The sequence below is a fragment of the Lathyrus oleraceus genome, chromosome 7, assembly GCF_024323335.1.
Source record: "Lathyrus oleraceus cultivar Zhongwan6 chromosome 7, CAAS_Psat_ZW6_1.0, whole genome shotgun sequence".
NCBI lineage: Eukaryota > Viridiplantae > Streptophyta > Magnoliopsida > Fabales > Fabaceae > Lathyrus > Lathyrus oleraceus.
The window spans coordinates 109,034,318-109,060,882 of record NC_066585.1 but is presented as its reverse complement, the minus strand read 5'-3'; the positions used below and the strand labels follow the sequence as shown (position 1 = coordinate 109,060,882).

Below are 26,565 nucleotides of genomic sequence, written 5' to 3'. Positions count from 1 at the left end.
TGCATTCAACCTATGTCTGTCCGTATTCAGGGCCCATTTTTGATTAAGATTCTGGTTGAGAGATATCCAGATGTCAGAATGTTGTTGATGAAAAATTATTTGTCTCAGTGATGCTGGAATCAAAGGACAGAATATTCCTGATACGGGTAGACATTGCATGTGTGAGTCATACTAACCCATTTGCTGTTTTGTAGGTGTCAACCGGTGCGCATAGCTTGTTTGCTCAGATATCCTGCTAGGGGCAACAAATCCGAACTGATGGATCCTCCCAACGCCGATATCCTTGAACTGAAAGAGATGATGAGGGACTTGTTCAGTGTTGTGCAAGGGCTTGCCTTGGGGCAGAAAGCCATGGCCGAGAGATTGGAAAGGATTGAGAGCTGGATGATCAAGGAGAAAGTTCAGGGAAAAGCTCCATCATCCGAAGTGACAAACCCCTCTGACTCTGTAGCAAAGAAACCCTCTGGCAGTGGCCTGCTCGAGAAAGAGGTTGGCTCAAGTGGTGTGCCAGCAAAGAAAGAACGCAGTAAGGATCATTATCATCCTTATACCGCTGCTGTAACCGCTCCTGTTGGTAATCCACCTGTACCACAGCAACAACCACCACCTCAACAGAAGGCACCGAGAGCTAGGAACCAGGTGAAGAAGAAAAAGGAGGAGCGTCAGTTCGAGGAACCACCTGTGACCTACACCCTTCTGTTCAGGAGATTGAGGGATTTGGGGTTAGTCCGGCCAAGGATTTTGATTCCCGTAGCACAACAGAAGAGGCCTGCACACTATGATGAGAACGCCAGGTGTGAGTTCCATTCTGAGGCACCCGGGCACAGTGTTGAGGGTTGTAGGGCTTTCAAGCATGTCGTCCAGGACATGGTGGACTCTAAAGTTATCAGCTTGGCACAGATCATGGATGGGGATGTCAACCCTGTACCCAGGAAGGGTCCCGTAAAGATGAAGATGGTGAAAAAGGTCAAGAAAGGAATGGAGGTGACTGAGGAAGAACAACTAAAAATTCCAATGTCTGTGGTCTCAAAACCTCTGATGCAGGATGAAGCTTTCTCTGGTGTTGACAATAGTTGTGCGGCCGTTGCCACAGAAGGGTGTGCATTGATGGGAGATACGACCCAGAAGATGATGAAAGTGGAAATGGATAGTGAAAAAGTTGAAACGCCCAGTCAAGCAATTGAAGCCATCAAGGTAGAGAATGCTGTTGTTATTGGGAAAGAGAAAAAGCTGTCCATTTCTTCCTATAAACAAGCTCTAGAGGTGGTGAAGAACAAAGAGGCCCGAGGTTAGGGTAGGATCATTGACATAGTGGTGAAGGCAGACATGTTTGGGATCGGTTATCCAGATCAAGAGTCGTCTAGACCAAGCAGAGGACGTCGTCCGCCGTACATCTTTGTCAGTGCAGGAATGCTGAATTCTGATCATGCTTGCTCAGTGAGTGAAGAGATCGACCGCGACCGCGAGCTAGAGCTGTGGATAAAGTCGTGCGTACCAGGCAATTAGAAGGCCTCCAGAATCACCACTGTCGCTCATCCGGAAGTGTAGCATTTCTGTGTTTTAATTTTGTTTGCATGAAAGCCATACGTTTTGCCCGAAACGTAATGGTCCATTGTAAGGGCCATCTCATGTGTCTCATTTTGCAACATTTTGCATCAGTAATAAATGGATGTTTTTGTGATCAAAAGCGGTGCTCCCTGTTTTTCATTTTTTGCAGTTTTAAAAAATATAAAAATGGCAATGTTTTTCGTTTTTCTTTTGAACTTGTCTTGTTCCAACCACAAAAGTGATTACCCTCCTGATCTCATCGATAACAATTTGGTTACACCTCTGTATGACTTCGACAATCCAAGCTATCATGCCGAAGAAAAAGGCGAAGAAGATTGTGATCTGCTGGAATTAGCTAGGTTGTTGAAACAAGAGGAGAAGGTGATTCAACCACACGAGGAGCAAGTCAAGATGGTAATCCCAAGTACCGCCGAGGTCAGAAGGGAAATGAAAGTTGAGGCCGCTTCAGAGGCAAGTCAAGAACAGAATGGTAGCCCTGTTGAAAGAGCAGGTTGATATCTTCACCTGGTTGCATCAAGGTACACCAGGGTGGAATACCAATGTCGTTATACACAAGCTACCATGGAGAGAAGACTGTCCTCTAGAGGAGCGGGACACCGGTGCCACGTATCACAGTGACTTTGTTTCATGATATGACTCATCGTGAAAGCGAATGCCATGTTGATGACATGATGACAAAGTCCCAAGCAGAAGAGGGGCACCCGGTGGACTTGATCCAGTTGTTGACAGGTAGAGATAACTCATACCGTTGAGTCTGAATCATTGCACTTATGGAGTGCTGTCCGGTGAGCTGCCGAGGCTTGTTGTGGGCAAATCAGAGGAATCGAGGACGATCCTGTGAACAAAAAAAAAGAAGAAAAAAAAAAGGGGAAAAAAAAAACAATACTAGAGACGCCCGAACCGAAAAAAAAAAAAAGAGAAAGAAATCAATGGTCAGGTGGAATGATGACTGCCAAGGGGCAGGGAAAAATGAAAAAAAGAATAAGTTGCAGGAACCTCCGATTCTAATGCCTCTCGTGGAAGGAATAAATGTTGATTTGGTACTTGACAGCCCTCAAGGGGTCTAGGAGGTGTGTGGTGGGTCAGCATGACTAGTCTTGTCGAAAAGAGCATGCAATTTACCTAAGCAAAAAGTTTATCGACTGTGAAACAATACACTCACTGCTCGAGAAAACTTGATGTACTTTGGCATAGGCTGTTCGCCGACTGAGACAGTATGCTGGTTCATACCACCTTGTGGATGTCCAAAATGGACCTGATCAAGTATGTGTTTGAGGAGATAGCGTTGAACGGACGGGTTGCGAGAGGGCAAATGGTGTCAACTGAATACGATATTCGGTATACCTCCCAGAAAGCAATCAAGAAGAGGGTATTGTATGGTTATCTCGCCCAACAACCCATCGATGATTCTCAACCAAGGAAGTTTGAAGTCCCTGATGAGAACATCTCGAGGTACTCAAATCGAAAGATTGAGAGTGACCGATCCCGGAGGAGGGGCCTGACCCTGAATCCGAACGGGTTCTGATGTCTGATGGGGAAAGTTTAAAGTGAGTGAGCTAGTGCTTCCCCGATAACAGTTGAAAGCACCAACGATGGTGGCTGAGTACGAAGTTGGTATCCTGAGTGTCGTACTTCGATACATGCATCTACTGGGGCAACACCTTCCTCATTCAGTATGAGATGGAAGTGATATTGCCTGCTGGAGGCTAGATCTCATTGTGGAGAGTCCAGGTGGACATAGAATTGAAAAAGGCTGAGCGGATAAGGACTCGGTATGACGCATTGAGCCTGATTGAGAAAAGAGTTCGACAGTTACTTGTCATGGGGCAGTTGTACCCAGTAAATGAAGCGTGTTGTTAACCGAGACGTGTGACCTCGTGGGTAGCATGGAAGAGATGTGGTGTTGAAAAGGATCCTTCCTCCTCAACGATCGTGGGGCAAGTGGATGAACAAATTATGAAGGTTCGTTCGTGGTCAAAAAAAGTCTCCTCTGACAGAGCTTTGTTGTTGACGACCACGAATGATGAAGATTTTCCATCCCATGTGAATGCGGACGCAGTTAGAAGATACTTCGTGAAAAAAGAGACCCGCTGGACAAAAAGAATAAAGAGTCCAGGCAAAAAAGGGCATCCCGGCGAACCAAGGAAAAAGAGAAAAGGTTCGGGCAAAAGTTAGGGATAATGAAAAAACTGTACACCCGGCAAGTCGAAAACCCCACAAGGGCGACTTGGGCAAAAAAGGGTCTCCCGGTGGACTGAAACCCGAAAGGGCGGTCCAGGCAAAAGAGGGATTGAAACGAACAACTGCGTCTAGCATGATCGTTTGGGCTTTGAATGACTTGGATAATCTCCGACAGAGACCGATTGGAAGCGTCTTGTTCAGAAGGCCGAAAGTGCGGAAAGTCTTGAGGGCATATGAGGTTTAACCGAGTTGGAACCCGATGAGATCACGGTTTCACATTGCCATTAGGATAGATTTTTTCCTTTTGTGCGCAATCACCTCTTTCCAGGGTTTGCTTCCTGTGTATTGCTCAATTCCGAGCCCCTTTTTGTTTCAGTCAATAAAGTGTGTGTTCAGTCAAATAAATTTTGTTTTTGTGTCATTACCGCTTTGATTACGAAAACATCCGTTTATTTTGATAAGAATATTTGCATTTTGAAACATGGAGGTCCCTTCCGATGCATGCTTATAAGATTGAAATCTGGAAATCTTATTCGGAAGTTTGAGTGACCAAGATGTTGAAGTGTTGGCACGCCTGGGGCACGCTTTTATCTAACAATCTCTTGTGCAGGTGCTGTTAGATATCTTCATTCGCTGGCAAGTAGTGATATGAAGCCTTTTGACAAGAGATCCCCACAGAGTCCAACCAGGGGCAAGGGATAGACGAACGGTGAAAGGACGACGAAAGAAGAACGACGATCCTGGAAGGTTTAATCAAGAAGACTCTTCAAAGTCTGAGGACCGGGAAGTTTGTATAATCCCAGGAGTTCGATCCCCGTGGAGTACGGGGTAGTCAGGAATACAAGGTGATGACTCAGAAAAGTCCAGGCGAGTCTGGGAGTTCTCAAAAGTGGAAAGTCAACACTGTGGTAGGGTGATGAACACCAGTGTTCGACGAATCGAAGGGCGGCCCGTGTCCGATAGGCCGTATTTCCCCAATGGGTTTGAGAGTGTCATCTCCCTAGCAGATTCGAGATCGGTGCCTCCTCAGCAAGCCTGAAGGTTACCATATCCCCCAGCGGAGTTGTGATTGTTTTCCAAGTCTGAAGCTGTCTTCCCAGCAGAGTTTGTGTTGATGGTTCTCCCCCAGCAAGGTCCCCAAGCGGATCGAGTCCGGTGAAATCATCCCTAGTAGAGGTAAGGGTTGGTCGCCTCCCCTAGCAGGGTAATCGCCAAGCAGTTCGGGTTCGGTGGAGTTCATCCCCAGCGAGGATTGTCTTTCCCCAGCAGGGTGGAAATTGACGTGGTAATGAGATCCTCAGCGCAGTTCCTGGAGTTCCCCGGTGTTGTCTCTGGAGGGGACGTATTTTTATGCATCCATCATTTAGACAAGCATAGCATATTGCATCATTAGTGCATAGCATTTCCATAATCATGGGGCATTACGCTAAAAAAAAAACTCATGCATCTGCATTGCAAGCATATCCATTAGCCCGAGGCCGTGGTGAATTGACCAAGAATGGGTTGTTGGAAAGAGTTTAGCATCGCTTGGATCGATTTCAGAATTGGGTTCCCCAGCAGGGTTGAGAGAGGTGTTTTCCCAACAAGTGACCCCGCAAGTGAGGGGGTATCCCCATCATTGTTACTCCCCAATTGGTAGCATCTTGCCAGCTTGGATCTTTTTCCTTAGCAGATGTGGGGGCGTCTGATCTCTCCATGTAGAGTTGACCCTTTAAGCAGAAAGTGTTTGCCATTTCCTTCTGCGCTCCCCACTGAGATACATCCTCGTGGATGACGGTTGCTTCCGTTCCCTCCCTAATGGGATGGGTGTTCCCTATTGAGTTCTTTCCTCATTAGGATGTCTTGATTCAGTTTGCCTTTTTGGATCGATCTTAAATTGGCTCCCCGTTGACTGTTTCTTGTACTTCCCTGGGGCATAAATGAATAGTTGCTCACTAACCGGCACTCATTCATCTTATCCTCAGCGGGATTTGTGGGCCTCTACCTACAAACCGGTAGTTGTAAGTCCTATCTTTGTGGTTTTCTACCCAACCGGTAGTTGTAAAATCCCACTTTCATCCCCTAGCAGAGGTAGCCTTTGTGGTTCATTCTGTCGGTGGTTTTCTACCTGCGAACCGGTAGTTGTAAAATCCCACTTTCATCCCCTTGGTGGAGTTAACCCTGTGTGCTCATCTTATCGATGACTGGTTACTTTTCCGTGGTTTTCTGCCTACAAACCGGTAGATGTAATCCCCTCTTTGCAGTTATCAGTACCCAGTTTGCGGTATTGATAGTCTTGTCCCCTCTGGATACTTGCCTTGATCAAGCAGTATTGTCCCCAGTGGGTCTTCCCCTTCCTTTTGGGCACTTGCTCCGAGTAAGCAACTTCATCCTCTTTTGATTGGTCATCTTTGCATACCTATTCCTGGTACCCCGATGCCTTTCTTTTCGGTCGCTTATCCATCTAACAACCTGCAACCCGGTTATGGATAATCTTCCATGCGAGTCTATTATCTACGTTCCGACGGCTATAGATAATATATCTCATGCACTCTCTGGTCAGTCTTTTGATTGTTTTCCCCAGCTGAGTAAGATTCGTATTCCGCGTGGAATCGAATGTCCATCCTTTAACAAGTTTGCCTTTGCTCTCTTCAGGATGATGTCGGTTGATTTATCCATTTAACAACCAATCCGGTTATGGATAATCTTCCATGCGAGTCTATTATCTACGTTTGACGGCTATAGATGATATGTCTCATGCGCTCTTGGGTCGAAGTCGTCCTCCCCAGTCAAGTGAGATTCGTATTCCTTGTGGAATCGAATGTCCATCCTTTAACAAGACTGCTTTTCTAGCCCTCTTCGGGATGTTGAGTGTTTTGGAACACAAACCAATTCACGCTTTGGTCGGTCACCTGTTTCATACCTACAACCCGGTATCCTTGGTGTTCCTTCCCGTTTGCTCGCTGTTGTGACCTTGATCCCCAGTGAGATCCCCTACAAGTGTGTAGCCTTGCCTTGACATGTGTAGATGTCGTCCTGTCAGCACCCGCGTGTGTTGTTTCTTTGGTGTCGGTAAACACCATCTTTCGGTGCTTTCCCAGTCATGCGTAGTGTCTGGTCTTCTTTGATGTCGGTAAACATCATCTTTCGATGTCCGTAACGTCGTCCCTTCCCTAGAGAAGTTTCCTCCTCTCCGTTGGTGTCGATAAACGTCGAGTTTTTCCCGATCATCCGTTGATGATTTGGTTGTGTTCACTCTCCCCAGAAGAGATTCCTCCTCTCCGTTGGTGTCGATAAACGTCGAGTTTTTCCTATGCGTCCGTTGGCGTATAGTTGATATCATTCCCCACAGGGTCGTCCCCAGTTGAACCTCCTCTCCGTTGGTGTCGATAAACGTCGAGTTTTTCCTATGCGTCCGATGACGTCTAGTTGCTTATTCCCCGCAGATCATTTGGTAAGGCCAGATGATTCCCCTCAGAGTCTCCTCCTCTCCGTTGGTGTCGATAAACGTCGAGTTTTTCCTATTCGTCCTATGACGTCTAGTTGTACCTTTCCCCAAGTGGATCTACCTCCCCGTTGGTTTCGATAAACGTTGTGTTTTTCTCATTCGTCCATGAACGTCTGATTGTATACCCTATTCCCAGTTCATTCATTAATGTCTGGTTGACTTCCCAACCAGAATTCCCAGTAGACGTCCTATTCGGTTTCCGGTTGTGGTGCCTTTCCCTCGCGAATTGGCTTTCTCTTTCTCCCTTTCGTCCTATGACGTCTGGTTGAGTCTCCCTTTCGTCCTATGACGTCTGGCTGAGTTTTCTCCTTCTCCCTTTCGTCCTATGACGTCTGGTTGAGTCTCCCTTTCGTCCTATGACGTCATGGCTGAGTTTTCTCCTTCTCCCTTTCGTCCTATGACGTCTGGTTGAGTCTCCCTTTCGTCCTATGACGTCATGGCTGAGTTTTCTCCTTCTCCCTTTCGTCCTATGACGTCTGGTTGAGTCTCCCTTTCGTCCTATGACGTCATGGCTGAGTTTTCTCCTTCTCCCTTTCGTCCTATGACGTCTGGTTGAGTCTCCCTTTCGTCCTATGACGTCATGGCTGAGTTTTCTCCTTCTCCTTTCGTCCTATGACGTCTGGTTGAGTCTCCCTTTCGTCCTATGACGTCATGGCTGAGTTTTCTCCTTCTCCCTTTCGTCCTATGACGTCTGGTTGAGTCTCCCTTTCGTCCTATGACGTCATGGCTGAGTTTTCTCCTTCTCCCTTTCGTCCTATGACGTCTGGTTGAGTCTCCCTTTCGTCCTATGACGTCATGGCTGAGTTTTCTCCTTCTCCCTTTCGTCCTATGACGTCTGGTTGAGTCTCCCTTTCGTCCTATGACGTCTGGCTGAGTTTTCTCCTTCTCCCTTTCGTCCTATGACGTCTGGTTGAGTCTCCCTTTCGTCCTATGACGTCTGGCTGAGTTTTCTCCTTCTCCCTTTCGTCCTATGACGTCTGGTTGAGTCTCCCTTTCGTCCTATGACGTCTGGCTGAGTTTTCTCCTTCTCCCTTTCGTCCTATGACGTCTGGTTGAGTCTCCCTTTCGTCCTATGACGTCTTGGCTGAGTTTTCTCCTTCTCCGTTGGTGTCGATAAACGTCGAGCTTCTCCCTTTCGTCCTGTGACGTCTGGTCGAGTCTTCCCATTCATCCTATGATGTTTGGTTACCTCTCCGTTGGTTTTGGTAAACGTTGAGTTTTTCCCCATTACGTCCGCTGACGCATGGTTGTATCTCTCTCCCTTTCATCCTATGATGTCTGGTTACCTCTCCGTTGGTTTTGGTAAACGTTGAGTTTTTCCCCATTACGTCCGCTGACGTATGGTTGTATCTCTCTCCCTTTCATCCTATGATGTCTGGTTACCTCTCCGTTGGTTTTGGTAAACGCTGAGTTTTTCCCATTGCGTCCGCTGACGTATGGTTGTATCCTTTCCTGGTTATCCCCAGTAGAGTTGATTTACCTCTCTGTTGGTCTTGGTAAACGTTGAGTTTTTCCTAGTTGTCCGCTGGCATCTAGTTGAGATTACTGATCCCAGTCATCGTGTGTCGATGTCTGGATGCGGTTGTACCTCAAAAACAAAAAAAAAAAACAAGGAAAATTCCCAGCAGTGTGCAAATTTCTACGGTACTTGGTATTCAATCCCTGTTTACCCTGAAAGTCTGACAGCCGTTGCTCTCATCCATTCGGGTTCCCAGTTGATTGAATAGGGGCAGCTGTAGCACCTCAAATTTGCACCCTACCATTTTGTACATTCATTTCATATTAGGTCATAGCATTAACAATGTCCATTGCATAACATTGCATTGTCCATTTGCCCAAGTGCAAGCTCAGTTGATGAATCAGGTCAGACTGATCAGGAGAATCAGTTAATCAAGCAAGCAAGTGCCATTTTCATTGGGACAAAGCCCTAGGGTTGATTTTTCAAGCTCATATGGTCCAAGGATCATCTTGAAGTGGTTTGGCCAAAGATTGGATGCTCAGAAGTCACCAGTCATTGTTCAGTCAACCGAAAGTCAATAAAAGTCAACTGTGGTCAACTGTACATTTAATCAGTGATTTGATGATTGGAATTGGTTGAATATGTCTCATTCATGTCTATATAAACTTCATTTGGCATTTCAAAGACCAAGGTTGAAGGAATTGAGCTCAGGCAGACAGTTTCCCAAAATGGCAAGTGGACCTGTAATCTCAGCTGCCCAAAATGGAAAGTTTTTCTCCTCAAAACAACTTCATCATACAAGCTTCAAATGGAATTTTGTCCAACATGAAAGTTGAAGATCTTGTTCTCACCATTCCAAAAAGTCCAAGAACTCAAAAATCCAATGTGTGGTTTACAAAATATGGCTCAGTGAATTTCAGAAAAGACCCGTAATCAGGAGGCCATAACTACCACATGGTTTGTCCAAATTGCAAGTTCTTTATATGCACAAACTCCATTTAATGTGTACTTCAAGGGTGCACAATTGGATTTCTTGGAAAAGGCTCCATGCAAAAGGCCATTTTTGAAGTGAATTATTTAGAAGGAGGGGCAAAATCGTCCAAAATGAGAAATATGGAGAATTTGAAAATGAGGCCAATGCAACCAGCTCCCAAAGGATATTTTTGATTGTTTCCAATTGAAAAATGCTGCTAAAAATGCTGCTAAGCTTCAAAAAGAAAAAAATCCAAAGTGCACTACATGAGCTATTTTGCACTAATCACTTTTTCATGCTTAATCATGGTTAAGGAGGGATTAAGAATCCATATATATACTTAAATCCATAACAGAAAAAAGGTTAATCACTCTCTCACAATCACATTTTTCTGCAATCACTTCTCACAAGTCTAACAGAAAATCTCAAAGCAAAAGCAGATTCTCTCATTTTTCCTCCAATTCTTCACCAAATTTTTTGCACCAATTCATCAACCCTCACTGATTTGGTGTTAATTCTTTGCAATCCATCATCTACACGTATTGTTGAATTGCTGTTTGCAGGTTTTGAGCGAAATTCGAGCAAGAAAACGCAGCTGCTACAAGGTGACATTTCTATGGCAGTCAACGAAATCGCTTGATTCAACCGTGCTGGAGCTGGATTGGCATCATCACTCACCTTCTGAAGCAATCTCCTTCATCTGTTTCGCGTCGCCGAGCTCTAAATCGCGAACTCCATTACTGCACAATCAAGAAAGGTCGGATTTCAAATCGTATAATCGCTTCAATTGTGTTAGGGATTGCGTAGAACATCCATTGTAGAATACGCCTGAGCTTGTAGATCGTATTTTTATTGCGAATTGCTTGAGAAATCCGCGATTGAATTTTCGATGCATTTCTTTATTTTGTTCGATTCGTTGCGTATAGTAACTTCTGGACATTTTCACTTATATATTCGTGATCGCGATCAAAAACCGGTTCCAACGATGTACGATTTATGCGTTTTCATCAAGAATTGCTCGAAACCTCATCCGGAAGCGAAGAACATTGAAGAAGGCGATGAACATCCAAAGATTCTGGGAATTTCACGCGGTAGATCCTACATCCTGCGTTTTCAATTCATTTCCTTGTTTCTCAACGCCAGAGCCAATAGCCACGCGACACGTCATTTAATTAAGTGATGCGTTTTGGCTTCCGCATCTGTTATCACAGCATTGCCATTGTTGTCACAATTAATTAATTAAACCAATAATAATTCTTAAATAATTATTCAATAATTATTTACAAACTTCAAAAAATCACACAATAACCAATAATAATCCAAATAAATCAAGACTTTTTTTGTTAATCTTCTTTTTTTTCTCTCTACTTTTTTATAGAATCAAAAGTAAAAATGTTGCTTGGAAAAAATGTAAATGGACCTAGAGATATCTTTAATGTACACATATTTCTACATGATTTACCATTTTAATTATAGAGACCACATGCTATATCCAAATTAAATGAAAATTGAGATATTGATTCTTGACATCCTTCTGGATTTTTTGACATAGATTTCATAATTTTTGAGTCTATGGTTTATTATATATGAATTGGTAAATTTGAGTATGAAATAATGTGACATCAAGTGATATGCTGAGTTTCTCTAATTGTTTACCATGCTTCCCTATGGCCAATGGCCTTGAATTTTTGCATGAAGCTTGTTTGACATGTTAACATCCCCTGTGAATTTTTGTGGATTTTTGCAATCCATTTTCGATTTGATTAGTATTTTTCCTTGCTGCCTACCATTGTTGTGGCCTAACTAGTGTAACCTTTAGTCTACATGTTGCCATATGCACACACTTAGTCTAATGACCATGAAAATTGATAGGATAATTCTTAACCCCTGTAGCTATCTTTTGGCTTTGGTCCCACTGATTTATAATGCACCATTACTGTTTACCATCTAATTGAAGTTGGTGTATAATTGTAGGCTTCATTTGATGTTGTTTTTGCATGCTCCGATATGTTTAATTAATTCCTATTGATCTACTAGTCCAAATGACTTGAAAATTAACATGTGGCTTGTTGAATGCCTTCTGGTTAGAACATAATTTTTGTGGATTTTTTGATGCCATGTTGGCATTTATTTGAATGTGATCTTGCTGGTTGCTTGTATGAGAATCCACATTGCGTCTTTTGCCTTATATGTTGCATAAATTGAAATGAGAGCATAGTTTGAATATGGGACCAATTGGGATCCCTTTGTTATTGATATAGCTTGACTTTGATCATGAATTGGTTGCTGTTTTAGGATTTTTCTTTCTTTTGGACCCTAGGCTAGTCCTAGTGGTCATGTTACTTACATTTGAATGTGATTGTGGCTTTTCAGGTTAAGAGGTTAAGGCTTAAGGATATTGTTTCACATTTGGGATGTTTTACTTGATACTTGTAAACTAATGTGGCTGTTTTGTAGGATGTTGGTCCACATGGACTTGTGCTATGCACATCATTGGGATTGTTAATTGATCATTATATTGTAGTCTGATTACGAATGGGATGCTGATTCTGTTTGACTTTTGTACAGGTACACTTAGTTGCTCAGTTCTCTTAAGAACTTGCATTGCTTTGCTTATAAGCAATTGGCATTGAGGTATAGAACCTTCTTCTTCATGTAGTCTGGAGACCCGGCTGTTACCGGGCCGGGCACATTGTCTGAAGTCCTCCTTAAGAGGCAATGCTTGTGTATGTTTATATTTGTCCTAAGCAGGGAAAGTCCTCGTTTGAGGCAATTGGTGGAAGGTAGGGATAAGCAATCTATCCCCCACTATTCTGTGAGTCTTCTCCTTGCTCCCATTACATGGTTGTAGCATTGAGATCCAAGCCCAAGATCTTGTACATTGTACAGTCGAGTCTATGTCCTGAGCGTAGAAGGGTCCCCCCATTCTGGACCCACGCTCCCTTGTCTGATGCTCTCTCTGACTTGAGATAGAAGCAATGAGGCACACCCCTCATCACCTTTCATCTAGCTTCACCTTAGCCCCTCAATGGCAAGGTTAAGAGCTAACCTGACCCCGATACAGAGGCTTGTTTGTTGAGGTTGATATGACCCCTCGACTAAAGCCTAGCCCTGATGTTTGAGCCCCTTGTTGGTGTGTTTATTTCATGCTGTATATGTTTGTGTGGTGTGATTGTATCCCCTAGGTTTGCTAGACTCCGCGTATTCTCGTTTGCATGACAATTAAGGTAGCACGGTTCCTTCGTATAGGACTTCCTTTCTTGCTTGAGCTTTCCTAAAACACAAACAAACATTATCCCCTCTTAAGGATACGTCAACTCCTTCTACTACAGGTGAGTAAGTCTCCAAAGGTCGAGCATCCGGTAGATTGCGTAGTGACGTTGTCCACTTAAAAAACACAAACCAACAGGAATAGTTTAGCCGAACTACGGCAACTCTGATTCTCATGTCCAGATGAGATACGTAGGCACGAGATGCGATGTCTTGTCGAGTTTGACTAACAACTAACACTAATGCTTTTCTCTCGCCCTCGTTGCGATTGAGACCTCCCCTTTCTCTTGCCCTAGTTGCAATCGAGACCCTTCTTCTTCCTGTGTTGGTGTTAGGAGATGGATGTAAGCCCAGCGATTGGCATTCCATATCCTATTGTTTGTTGTGTGCTTGGAAGCTGATGTAAGTCCATCGAGTGGCATTCGGGTTCCAGTGTGCGTGTGTTTGGTTCGGATGCTGATGTAAGCCCAGTGATTGGCATTCAGGCTCCACGTTTGCCTCCTTGTGTGTGTTTTGGTTCGGATGCTGATGTAAGCCCATTGATTGGCATTCAGGCTCCACGTTTGCCTTTGCCTGTGTTTTTTTGTGTGCGTGTCAGCCGAGCTACGAATGCTCTGATTCTCCTTCGTCCAGAGGAGATACGTATGCATAGGATGCGACATCCTAGCGAGCATGTGTCGTTTCCCCTGTCCGAACTACTTTGACTCTGATGTCTATGCTTGATAGACTAAGTAGGCCAGGATGCGATATCCTGCCGAGTCAGTTTCAGTCTTGTTTGTTTCCTTGTGTCTCTTTCAGCCTGTGTAGATGTTTGTTTGAGCAGCGTTTAGCAACCATTTCCCTTCCTATTGTGCGTGGATCCCGTCGAGTACGACGGATGCGTAGGGGTGCTAATACCTTCCCTTCGCATAACCGACTCCCGATCCCATTCTCTTTGGTCGCGAGACCACGTCTTTTCCCAGGTTTACTCTGAGCGTTTCCTTTCCCTCTTTTTGGGATAAATAACGCACGGTGGCGGCTCTGTTGTTCTTCTTTTCCCGCCGGTTTTTCGCGTAATGCGACACCATGTCCGTCTTGTCTTTACAAGAATAAAAAGAGTCAGTGACAACTCTATCAATTTGCTACTCCTTTTACTCGGGAACTCTAAGAGTCCCTCAACACTAAGGGCTACAAACCTGCTCAAAAACAGATAGTTAAATAAAGTTTACCAATGAAGTTGTTATTCAGTGCAAGTTGAATAAAAAATTAACACTTTGGTTAATTAAAGCTGTAATAATTTGATTTTTCTGCCACAAAAAGTAACTCTCATTTTTATATAAAAAATAGTTTTCAATTGAACTAACAATTCAACAAAAAAAAAGGAGAAGAATTGGCAGGTAACATTTAAAGAAGCATCTTTCCACACTAAAACCTTTGTTAAGCACATTACTACAAAATGAAACATTATAAGTCATCAAACTAATAAAAATGTGGTTTTTGCTGTCAATATTTTTTCAACAATGGCAGAACTTGCTCTAAAATGTTAATGTCTTGATGTCTAATCACTAACTGAATTTTTGGCTCCATGGGCCCTCTTAAGAAAGGCTTACACCCAAGGATGTTTCTGTGTATATGCATTTAGCTTCCTTGGTTGTCTTGATGTATTTCATAATTATGAACAAATGGGTTTTGTTTATAGCATTTCAAAAAACTCTGGATTCAGTCAACTTTGCATATATGAAATCAATTTGAGCAGAAAATAAATTTGAAGTATAAAATCTCCCTCTTGGTTTAATTAATGTTACATAAGAGCAAGCTACATCATACTTGTGTTGAGAAGAACACTAGTAGACTTCTAATTATTGTATTAATGTCCCACATCACCAAGTTAGCAAAGAAGAAGAAACTATGACAGATATAAAAGACATAATAAGCATGTCTTTCAACTCATACCTTTCTCGGCCTTTTGGCTAAGATCAAGTGTAGTATCTGTTCTTATCAGTTTAATATCTGATATGTGAGTCATTGACTCACACGATATTAAATTTATTTCTTGAGGGGGAGAGTACACTACAATAGCTTGCTATTGGGTCTCTTGTGTGTCACCTTTGTGTTGCACTATTGCATTGGCTTGGCACACCCTACCAAACCTAGTTCAAATTTATGTTCTTTATTTCTCCTAATTGTTATACTTTTACTATATTGTATGTTGGCTAATATCTTACGATGTAGTATTATGTAAATTAAGGATCATGATGATTTTAAATCAAAGAAATTTAAGTTAAAACATACACATTTTTTAGAAGTTCCAAGGCCAGACATGCAAAGCCCAATTGAATCCAAAAAGTACTCAATTCATTAAATGCACAGTCCAAATAATTCCCCCAAAGTGAAAATAAGGAAACAGATTCAATGCATAATCCCAAGCCAATAAGTCCAAATAATTCCCCCAAAGTGAAAATAAGGAAACAGATTCAATGCATAATCCCAAGCCAATAAAAAGCATGTGACTTGAGAAATACAACCAATACAATGTTGTAGATACCTCAATACTTTTATGTTGCATTACTCAATACTTTTATGCTGCATTTGTAGTTCCAGAATGCAATTTTGGATTTGTATTTCTTGCAAATATGAAATCGCACAATGGACAGAGTCATGCATTTTGGAGCATATGATCAAGATCCGATGACTCACATCCAACCTAGTATAACAGATTCGATTACAAAATCTAAATGCATACCATCTGATAATTAATTCTACAATTTTGTATGACTGGGTGAGATGAGGGATTTCCTTATTACAAGGGGTTTGAATCCACAAATGCTTAAAATAAGATGTCACAAATAATGATTATATAAATAAAACATGAGATATTTTTAAAACTAAAAACAGTTTACTGAAATTTCTTATTGAAAGCATTATCAAAACATACCTGGAGCAATATAACCATGTGTAACCCATGTGTGACAACTTTTGACTCACAATCTTCATCAAACAAGATGCTGCTATGAATAATAGGTGGAGAACATTCATGGTGCAAATAGCAAGTCCCAGTTGCACCTCCCAATGCAATCTTCATCCAAATGACTATTTCATTAGCATCAGTATCCACTTGGTGAAAAGATGCTAGTTTTTTTTTACTTCCTTTTGACATTTTTGTAACTTGTTTGCTCTTTGAATCCTGAAGTTTCTACACATCGGCGATGAGGATAACAACAACGACCAACAACATTACATATTTATAACTAAAGAGAATTCTTCAATGACCATGATCTTTATCACAGATATTCAAATCAGAATTTATTAAATTTTTTGGAATTTTCTCAACACATGAACCTTTATTTCCAATAAAACAGCACTGTGGATGTTGAACATTTCGATTCAGTCAATCTCAAACATAAAGTACACTGTTTTACTTTTTAAAAAATAATTTTGAAGTTCATATATATAAAATGACACCTCATGTAATGTACAATAACTTTATCATACAATCTTCACCAAATTAGGTCCTCCATAGAACCAAAAAAGTAATGGTCCAGAGGCTAGGCTCGACAGATGTTGTGGACTGAGGATGCAGTGGCCCGTGATCCCTCCACCGTCAGGAGTAGGAAGTGTTCGTTGCTCTGTGAAACCAGCCTCACGCTGTACCCTCCTGTCTAAGACAGACAATACCCGTGCCTTCGCACAAGTCCCGTGGGTCAACTCGCAACTTGGAGCGGGCAGGCCAGCATGGTGCAACCACCAGACCAACCTATTAAGCCTTAGCCATGTTCCATCACTTTGGTGCCCCCAAATGGGTCATAAGCTGGCGCTACTCATCTCGGCAAACAAACTAGCATGTCAGACATTTATAAACACTTGCATGTGTAATATTGTAGCCAATGTGGGACTTAAAGGATATAAATTTGTATAGTACATACTATTAAGATGGAACATGTTATAAAACTAATCATTGAAAGATACGGTTGAAAAGGTTTCTCAAATGGCTTACTTTGTACTCGACACTCCCCAACTACTTTTGACATGTTATAACACTAATCATTGAAAAGATGTGGTTGAGGGATTTAATCTACATATATAAAGGGATTATTGGACACTCAAAAAAGGATTCAAAACCAATGACCGGAATGCAATACATACAATTTGTAAATGTCGTAAAATACCTGAGGATTTGGGACACAGAGATTATCTTTGTATTTGACTCGAGATGAATCTTCTAGACCCGACACACCACCAACCACGCCAGGAGCTAACATGGCATACCCTGCTGGGTTAGCAAAGTTTCCAAATCCTGTAGGATTTCCAGCAGGAACAGGTTTGAACTGTTGAACTCCGTATTTAAGGTTATTGGCATTAAGATGGGAACCGCCTCCAGGCATCAATACATAGTTTCCATTCGTAGGATGAGGATAGGGAGCACTGTTTGAGTATCCCGGCACAACCATGGGCGGTACATAGACTGGAGATAGAAACTGACGATAGGGGCATATGATTAGCATAATGTGAAAGATGAACTTGTGATACATCTGTGCAACTTGATGTTGTTGTTGTTGCACCATGGCAATTGTGGATGTGGGAACATTGTTTGCAGCGTGGGAGTTCAAAACCTGATATGGCCATAGTATGTTAAAATGAAGTAAGAATCAAAGGAATTGGGTAAGTGACGAAAAGACCAACAAAACACTGCCAGCTTGAGAGTAACAACAAGCAACATTATTACCTGCCACTGCTGCTTCATTAGGCTCTAATTTTGTTCCCAAAACTGACTCAAATTTCTCTAATGCTTCGTCGTACTTCACATTCCTTAGGAATTTAAACAAGAAAGTAACGTACATTAGGATTATCAGGAAAATATTTTTTTATGAAAAATTGTTGATTTATAAAATCAATTATTTATTTACATTAATATATAAATATATAAGTAAATATTATCGTCAAATATTGAACCTTAAACCAGCAAAACACATTAATTTAATTCAACTAACACGTACAAGTTGAGTCACCTCACTCAACCATAAAAAAAATATAATTCACTTTTAATGAATGACGTAAAAAATTAAATAATAATATAAAAATAGCATAAAATTACTATTCATTTTTGTTCTAGGCTGACCAGAATGGTCATGGACCGGCGATCAGAAGTGAGCATTAATTCAGTTAAAATTGTTCATAGTCCAAAGAAACTACCATATGGAAGAGTATAAGAGATACAAGGTCAGGATACAACTGACGACTCCCCACACCACCCTCATAGAGAATAACAGGTTGTTATTACAATTTAAAATTCAAATTTCACATACTAACTTGAGTATTTGAGTGTTTACTTTGCATGTCAGTCCCTCCTTCTTCGCATCTGAGGCTCAGGACTGTTGTTGTCCATCGCAACCATCAATTCTACAATCAATTTTGGTTCCATAATAAACAGTGGCGCCATCAGTGAGAACCTAGCTACTCATGTTGAACTAAATCAATACCAATAGTATAGATTCAAATGACATACAAATTTATTGAAGAAGAAACTCTCAAATGACTTCAATGGTCTCCAAAAGCTCCAAAATCGCTCTTAAGCGTCACTTCAAGATCTTAGTAATTGAACCCCCTATTTTTCTTCTTTTTTCCTTTTTGAAACAGTCAAAAAACGTGTTAGCGAAAATATGCAACGTGGACGCATTGCACCATCATTACTTCAGGACCTAATATAAATCGTAGTAATAATAAAATTACAGCAATAAGTAGGAATAATATAATTGGAGGATTCCTTATCCACATAATATTAAGTTTGAACATGACTTTTTTAATGACTTACTTTGTACACGGCACTCCCCAACTAGTTTTACTAAGTTATAACACTGTAATCTAAAAATGATGTGCAGCCGGTGTTACAGCCATAGGCATGTAAGGATTCAATCAAGTAGCAGTTGACCAAAAGGACTCCCTTTATTTTTTTATAAGAAATTTTATAATTTTAAGTTCATTTATTAAATAATTTATTTAGATTATATATAAATTATATACATTAATTATTCAATGAATGTAAAAGTCAAATTTTACTTATAAAAGAGAATAAAGTGAGTATAGGAAAGGTACAAAATATTGATTAACATATTGCAATCAAAACATGTTGTTATGTTTTTGTCATGTTTATTGTCTTTAAAAGAATAAAGTCACATATCCTTTACTTCCTATTTAAATATACAGTCGAGTAATAAACAATTTAATTAAAGGATTCTCATAAAAATAATTATGTTATAAGCTATTCTCTATAACAAGACATAAATTAAATTTAAACTATTTTCCTAAAATTATAAACTATTTTTATAAACTATTAGGGAGAGCATGTAAAAAAAAGATGAAAACAACATAGAAACACGCGATACGCTAGTACATATCAAATAAATAAACTGAAAGAAATTGATTCAAACATACCCTAAACTTGAAGATGACAAATTGAGTTTTTGAGAAAGTATAAGAAAAAGGGTTACTTGAATAAAATAATTTGGGTTTTTGAGTAACTACTAACGGAAGTATTGTTGTTAAGCTGAAAACATTTGATTTTTGATTTCAACTCTTTGAATAAATTTATGGAAACAAGAGTGTTTGAGACTGACAGCTCTCTCAATTCCCTTTACCCACCAAATTTTATATATTTATATTTTTAAACCTATTTTTATAATTCTATAATGAATCATTTTGAGATTTTTTTTATAGTTTCTGATAAGTATAATATTGTAACACCTTAGATATTTTAAATATATTGGATATGTAATTTTAAATATTTTTTAATTTATTAATTATTCAACAATTATTTTATATGTAAGAAATTTATAAAATTATATTACTCCCGCTTTCATCTGATCATATTTAATTTGTCACATTTTGTTTTATGATAATGGTCCTAACTTTCTTCTCAATCTAATGAACTACAAAGACTTTAATTGCGATTAGTCGAACACCACTAGTTTGTTTTTATCACAATGGTTTTTTTAGGGGTTTGGTTTTGCTTGCAGTTTGTATTTTGCAAACCGAACTAAAGCAAACCAAATCGCATTATGTTACAACCCAAACTTCACATCCAACCCAAAACTCAAACCTAGTATGCACCTTAGAATTACAAAAGATTTTCTCTTACTCGCACTTAGAGTTTCAATTTCAACATTCTTAAATCTCTCATAATAGTATCGTATATTCTTCTTATCTACTTTGTCATGTATGTCTCACATTTTCTACTATAATATATCCTCTCTTATGTTCTTTCTTTTCATCTTTTATTTTACTATTTTCTCTTCCAATTATGTTTTTATGGCACCTTTCTTCTCAATCTCCCATCTCTTATGTCCTTTTTTTCATCTTCTCTTAATCTCCCATCTCAAATGTTTTTTATCTTTTATTATAATGTCTTTGATTTTATTTTATGCTACTATTTCATATATGTTTTTTATTCCACTTTTGTCTAATCTTATTTTTTGCATATTGAATTAGAATTTTTTGTCTAAATATGATGAGTTTTGATGTTATTTAATAATGTATGAATAACTAAACACAAAGTTATGTTTTTCTCTATAGGTGTATGTATGACTCAATAAAAATATTGTAAAAAACCCAACCAACCGAACCATCCAAACCGCATTAATTTGGTTTGGTCAGGTTTCTAAAAGTCAACCAAACCAAACCGAACCACATACTTTTTTATCTTACGATTAAGATGATCTTTATCGTCAAAACCGCCCAAATCACTTTGCGAACACCCCTAGTCTATCTTATATATGGATCACATGAACTACAACAAGACTTCACTTTCACTTGTGACTAATAAAATCGTAGTTAGTCAATTTTCTGACTTATGTCCTATCTTTCTACTAGATCACATGAACCAAATCTATAGTTGAATATTTATTAATTGAAAAAAACTATGAATTACACACTTTAGTTAAAGAATTCTTGTAGATTAAAAAAATAAATATATGAATAAAATAAAAAATAATGTTTTTATAACATATTTATCAAATATTAATTTATTTACTTTTATTATAATTATAAAAATGTGTATAAAAATATTAATCAAAGAGTACAATTGAAATAAATAATAATAATAATATATTAAAATTAAAATTAATGATTTATTTTGTGATTTTTATTTAAGAAAATGATCAATTACACAAAATCACAGGTCAATATTACTCTATTTATTTATTTTATATGGTTTTCCACAAGGTCGGCCCTGTGCAAGTGCAGCAAGTGCTGCAGCACAGGGCCCCAAAATTTAGAAGGCCCCAAAATTTAAAAATTTCAATTTTGTTTCATAAATATTAATAAAAATAAATAAAATGTTATTAAAAAAACTCAATAATTGAAAAAAAATTATGATAAAAACTCAATAAATACAAAAATCAAGATTGATCAAAACTCAAAATAATCATAATTAAATATTTTTTTAATTAATACATAATTGTATTTTTGATACATAAGAGAGTAGTCAGTAGAAAGGAGAAAAGAAAGAGAAAAGGGAAAAGTGGGAAAAAGAAGAAGAAGGAAGGAAGAAGAAAGGAACAAGCTCATGAATTCTTCACCATATTCATCCTCATCATCACCAAATCGTCTCTATTCCATCAATTTCATCATCATCTTTTTGAATCAAGGTAAGTTCCTAGATAGTTGTAGCTTGGGGGAAAGAACTTCATGGAAGTGGGATTAGGTTTTGTAAATTTGTTGTTGTTCATGCTTCTATATCTCATATCATGATTCCTACATGATTTTGTGTGAGCTATGTTGATTGAATATGATGACAGGTAGTGTTTCATGATTCTTGGTGTTAATTCATATTGAGATTGTACCATGTTGTGCTGTTGTGTTGGAACCATGATGTTGTGTTTGGTTGATGTTAATTCTTGTTGAATAGTGACAAAAATTCATGAATCTATGTTAGAAAATATGAATACATAAATGGGTATAATTTAGGATGGTTTAGGGGTGTTAAATGTGGAAGAAAGAATGTTTATAAGAGGTATTTTTGAACATTTTGCAGGTGTCAATCGATTGGTTGCAGAACCAATCGATTGGTTCACGATTCTGTGAAGAAAAATCTAAATTTTGCTGATGTCAATCGATTGGCTACAATGCCCAATCGAATGGTCCTGTCAATTTTAAAAAAAATACTTTACAGAAACTTCATGCAATCGATTGGCTCCCAGCTTAATTGATTGGTTCAGTCTTGTTTTGCCTAAAACCATTTCTTCCATGTTTCTAAACCACCTTGGATGTATTATAACTTGTACCATGATGTGTATATATGTATTATATTAACATTAATCGGTCGATTTATATGAGTTTGTGTGTGTTTTAACCTAGAAACCCAACTAGGTTAGAATGTTTGTTTAATGAGTTTGATATCTCGTATTAATGAACGGATGGATGCGTTAGGGAGCTAACATAAAGGCTTATTTTATAAAGAGATGTCTGTATGACTTATTCCACTAAATCTTTCCCTTTTTGTCTAATGAACCGCCATCTTAGGATGATCAGACATATGTTGTTTGAAACTTGGAAGTGGAATGAGTTAGATTGCGGCGGGTCGAGTGATAATGTTGCCTATGTACCTTGAAGCATGTTATGTCATATTGTGGACTTTAATGCATGTTATATATGTTGTTGGTTGTGGTACTTGTGTGTGTGCAAGAATGATTAAGAGCTTATGATTGGTTGAATGTATTGGTTACACAATAATATGACTAAAACTTATGAGTGAGATAAACCTTGGAAAATACTAGGTAAATGACTTAGAAAGATAACTTGAGTCATGAAATGATTTAGATAGTGATGCTTGGACATAATCGTATCGCGATGTGTACAACGGACAATAGTTACAAGAATGATGCATTTACATGCTTTGATGGAACATGTGTGATTTATCTAATGAGAATGGATCATGTCATGATGCCATGAGAATTGATATGATATCACGAGAATTTGTTTGATATTTGGTGAGGAACATTTGTTCCAAAAGTCCTATTTTGGTGAGGAGTCTTGCTCCGAAAGTCCTATTTATTATTGAGAATTAATCACGTATTCGAAATTAGTTGTGATTGTGAACATACCACTTCAAGGGCTTAGGTAAAGCGGTAAGTGGGCATGTGGCACCAATGATTCGTGCCTCAATTGGGTTTGAGTCCCAACCATGACAGACATGGGGGAAAGGTGGACACCTAAGTGGGTTAGAGTCTCATACGGTGAAAGATACTCAAAGTGGGTTCGAGTCCCATACGAGTGATAGTTCTTAAAAGTGGGTTTGAGTCCCATAGGGAAACCTGATATCCATCGTGAAAGTCGAATCATACGAGGCATGCGTGAACAAAGTCTTGGCCTAGACGTAGGTCTGGTTGGGGATCGATGTTTCGTGAATCTGAATAATGATTTATTGAGTTATGTGAACTCAAGTGACATGTTTCCATACATTGCGAATATCCCTCAGTTACTCTAGTCTTAGTTACATTGCGTGAGTGATACACAAGTAACAGAAGGTGAATACTTGAGTTAGAATCAGGTAGCAACCCTGTAGAGCCGAATGGACCCATAAGACAGGAGAGCTCACTGAGATTATTATCTCATCCCGTTGTCGTTGTTATTTTTCAGGTATTCCTTGCAGGTTGAATTCATGAGAAGCTGTTCACTAATGTTTCAAGGGATGAAGTTATTGTGATATTCCATTGTGGAGATGAAGATATTGTACATAGTCCTTAGATTTATATTACTTAGGAACTATTTTATAACATGTGCCATTGATGTTTTTAGTTTGGACATGTCTATATAATGATGCCATTAGGCACTTATGTTGTGACATTACCAAAATTTAACACTGGTATGATATTATTCTAGATATATATTTTATGGGTTGTTACAACAGTGATGTCATCAATGAGAAAGCTAGCTTCTAATGTTAAATTAAATCAATAACAATAGTGTATATTTGAAGAACATAAATATTCGCTGAAAAATAAGCTTTTCAATGGTTTCAATGATCTCCAAAAGCTCCAAAATCGCTCTTAAACGTCACTTCCAAATCTTGGTAATTGACCCCTCTATTTCCCCTTCTTTTTCCCTTTTGAAATAGTCAAAAAACATGTCAGCGAAAATATGCAATGCAGGCGTACTGCCTTTCAACACGAGCACGCTTCATCATCATTACTTCAGGAACTAATATACATCGTAGTAGTGATAAAATTACAACAATAAGTAGAAATGATATAATTGGAGGATTCCTTATTGACATAGTATTAAGTTTGAACATGATTTTTTAAATGGCTTACTTTGTACTCGGCACTCCCTAACTAGTTTTAATATGTTATAACACCGTAATCTAAAAATGATGTGTGGTCGGTGTTGCAGTCATAGTCATGCAAGAATTCAATCAAGTAGCAGTTGACCGAAAGTACTCCCTATATTCTTTTTTATAAGCAAATTTTTATTTTTAAATTCATTGATTAAATAATTTATTAGGAATATATATATATATATATATATATATATATATATATATATATATATATATATATATATATATATATATATATATATATATATATATATATATATATATATATATATACACACACACATCAATTACTCAATAAATGTAAAAGTCAAAATTTACTTATAAACTAGAATAGGATTCACATGATGTGCGGGTGGTAAATATAATTTGTCAAAAGAAAATAAGATTTTATTTATGATTGATAATATTTATTATAAAAGCTTTAATATTGAAAAGTGATATATTTATGAATAATGAAAATATAAGATAAAATATCAAATTGAATTTTAAAAGTTGAAAGAAGTCTTCAAAATTAGAATTAATTTTTATGAATCAGTCAAAGAAACGTGTCAGCGAAAATATATTTTTCCTCCTTTTTCCCTTTTGAAACAGTCAAAAAACATGTCAGCAAAAATATATATTTTTTTTAATGAAAATTTGCTGATTTATAAATTCAACTGTTTATTTACATTGATATATAAATAATTAAAAATAAATATTGTCGTCGGATATTGAACCTTAAGCCAACAAACCGGACTTATTTAATTCAACTAACACATACTAGTTGAGTCACCTCACTCAACTAGAAAAAAATAGAATCCATTAAACATAAAAAAATATATATATAAAAATAACACAAAATCACTATTCATTTTTGTTTTAGGCTGATCAGAATGGTCATGGATCGACGATTCAAAGGGAGCACTGGTTCGCTTAAAATTGTTCATAGTCCAGGGAAACTACCATATGAAAGAGTATAAGAGATCCAAGGTCGGGATATAACCAACGACTCCCCGCATCATCCTCATAGAGAATAGCAGGTTGTTATAACAATTTCAAATTCGAATTTCACTCACTTTTCTCCTTCACATACTGACTTGAGTATTTGAGTATTAAACTTGAATGTCAGCCCCTCATTCTTCGCATTTGAGACTCAAGACAGTTGTAGTTCATCGTAACCATCGATTCTACAATCAATTTTGGTTCCATAATAAACAGAGGCGTCATCAATGAGAAAGCTAGCTACTCGTGTTGAACTAAATCAATACGAATAATGTAGATTTGAAGGACATAAAAAATCACTAAAGAAAAAGCTCTTAAATGGCTTCAATGGCCTCCAAAATCGCTCTTAAACGTCCCTTCAAGATCTTATTAATTGAACCCCTATTTTTCTTCATTTTTCCTTTTTGTAGTAGTCAAAAAATGTGTCAGCAAAAATATGCAATGCGGACGCGTTGCGCTGTCATTAGTTGAGGAACTAATATAAATCGTAGTAATAATAGAATTAAACCATTAAGTAGGAATGATATAATTGGAGGATTTCTTATCGACATAGTATTCAGTTTGAACATGACTTTTTAAATGACTTACTTTGTACTCGGCACTCCTCAACTAGTTTTAATAAGTTATAGCACTGTAATCTAAAAATGATGTGCAACCGGTATTGCAGCCATAGGCATGTAAGGATTCAATCAAGTAGCAGTTGACCGAAAGTACTCTCTTTATTCATTTTTATAAGAAAATTTTTATTTTTTAGTTCATTGATTAAATAATTTATTTGGGTTATATATAAATTAGATATATCAATTATTCAATAAATATAAAAGTTAAAATTTACTTATAAAAGAGAATAAATTGAGTATATGAAAATAACATTCTAAGATACAAAATATTACTTAACATATCGTAATCAAAACATGTTGTTTTTGTCATGTTTATTGTCTTTAAAAGAATAAAGTCACATATCATTTATTTCCTATTTAAATATGCAATCGAGTATTAAACAACTTAATTAAGGAATTTTCATAAAAATGGTTATTTATAAGCTATTCTCTATAACAAGACATAAATTAAATTTAAACTATTTTCCTAAAACTATAAACTATTTTTATAAACTATGAGGGAGAGCATGTTAAAAAAAAGATGAAAAGAACATATAGACACAGGATAATGCTAATACATATGAAATAAATAAACTCAAATAAATCAATTCAAAGATACCCTAAATTTGAAGATGAAAATTATGTTTTTGAGAGAGTAGGAGATGACAATTAAATAAACTGAAATAAATCAATTCAATTCCCTTTATCCACCAAATTTGATATATTTATATTTTTAAA

At 38.2% G+C, this 26,565-nt stretch overlaps 1 long non-coding RNA gene and 1 other non-coding gene across 3 annotated transcripts in view; both read left to right on the top strand.

Moving 5' to 3' along the window:
* The window catches only part of LOC127108045 (uncharacterized), a 98,921-nt gene that overhangs the window by 61,999 nt on the left and 10,357 nt on the right, over positions 1–26,565 (top strand). The window lies entirely within an intron of this gene.
* Positions 14,868–15,063, top strand: LOC127109707 (U2 spliceosomal RNA). The gene has a single exon (XR_007796976.1). It is a non-coding gene; the product is annotated as a U2 spliceosomal RNA (small nuclear RNA).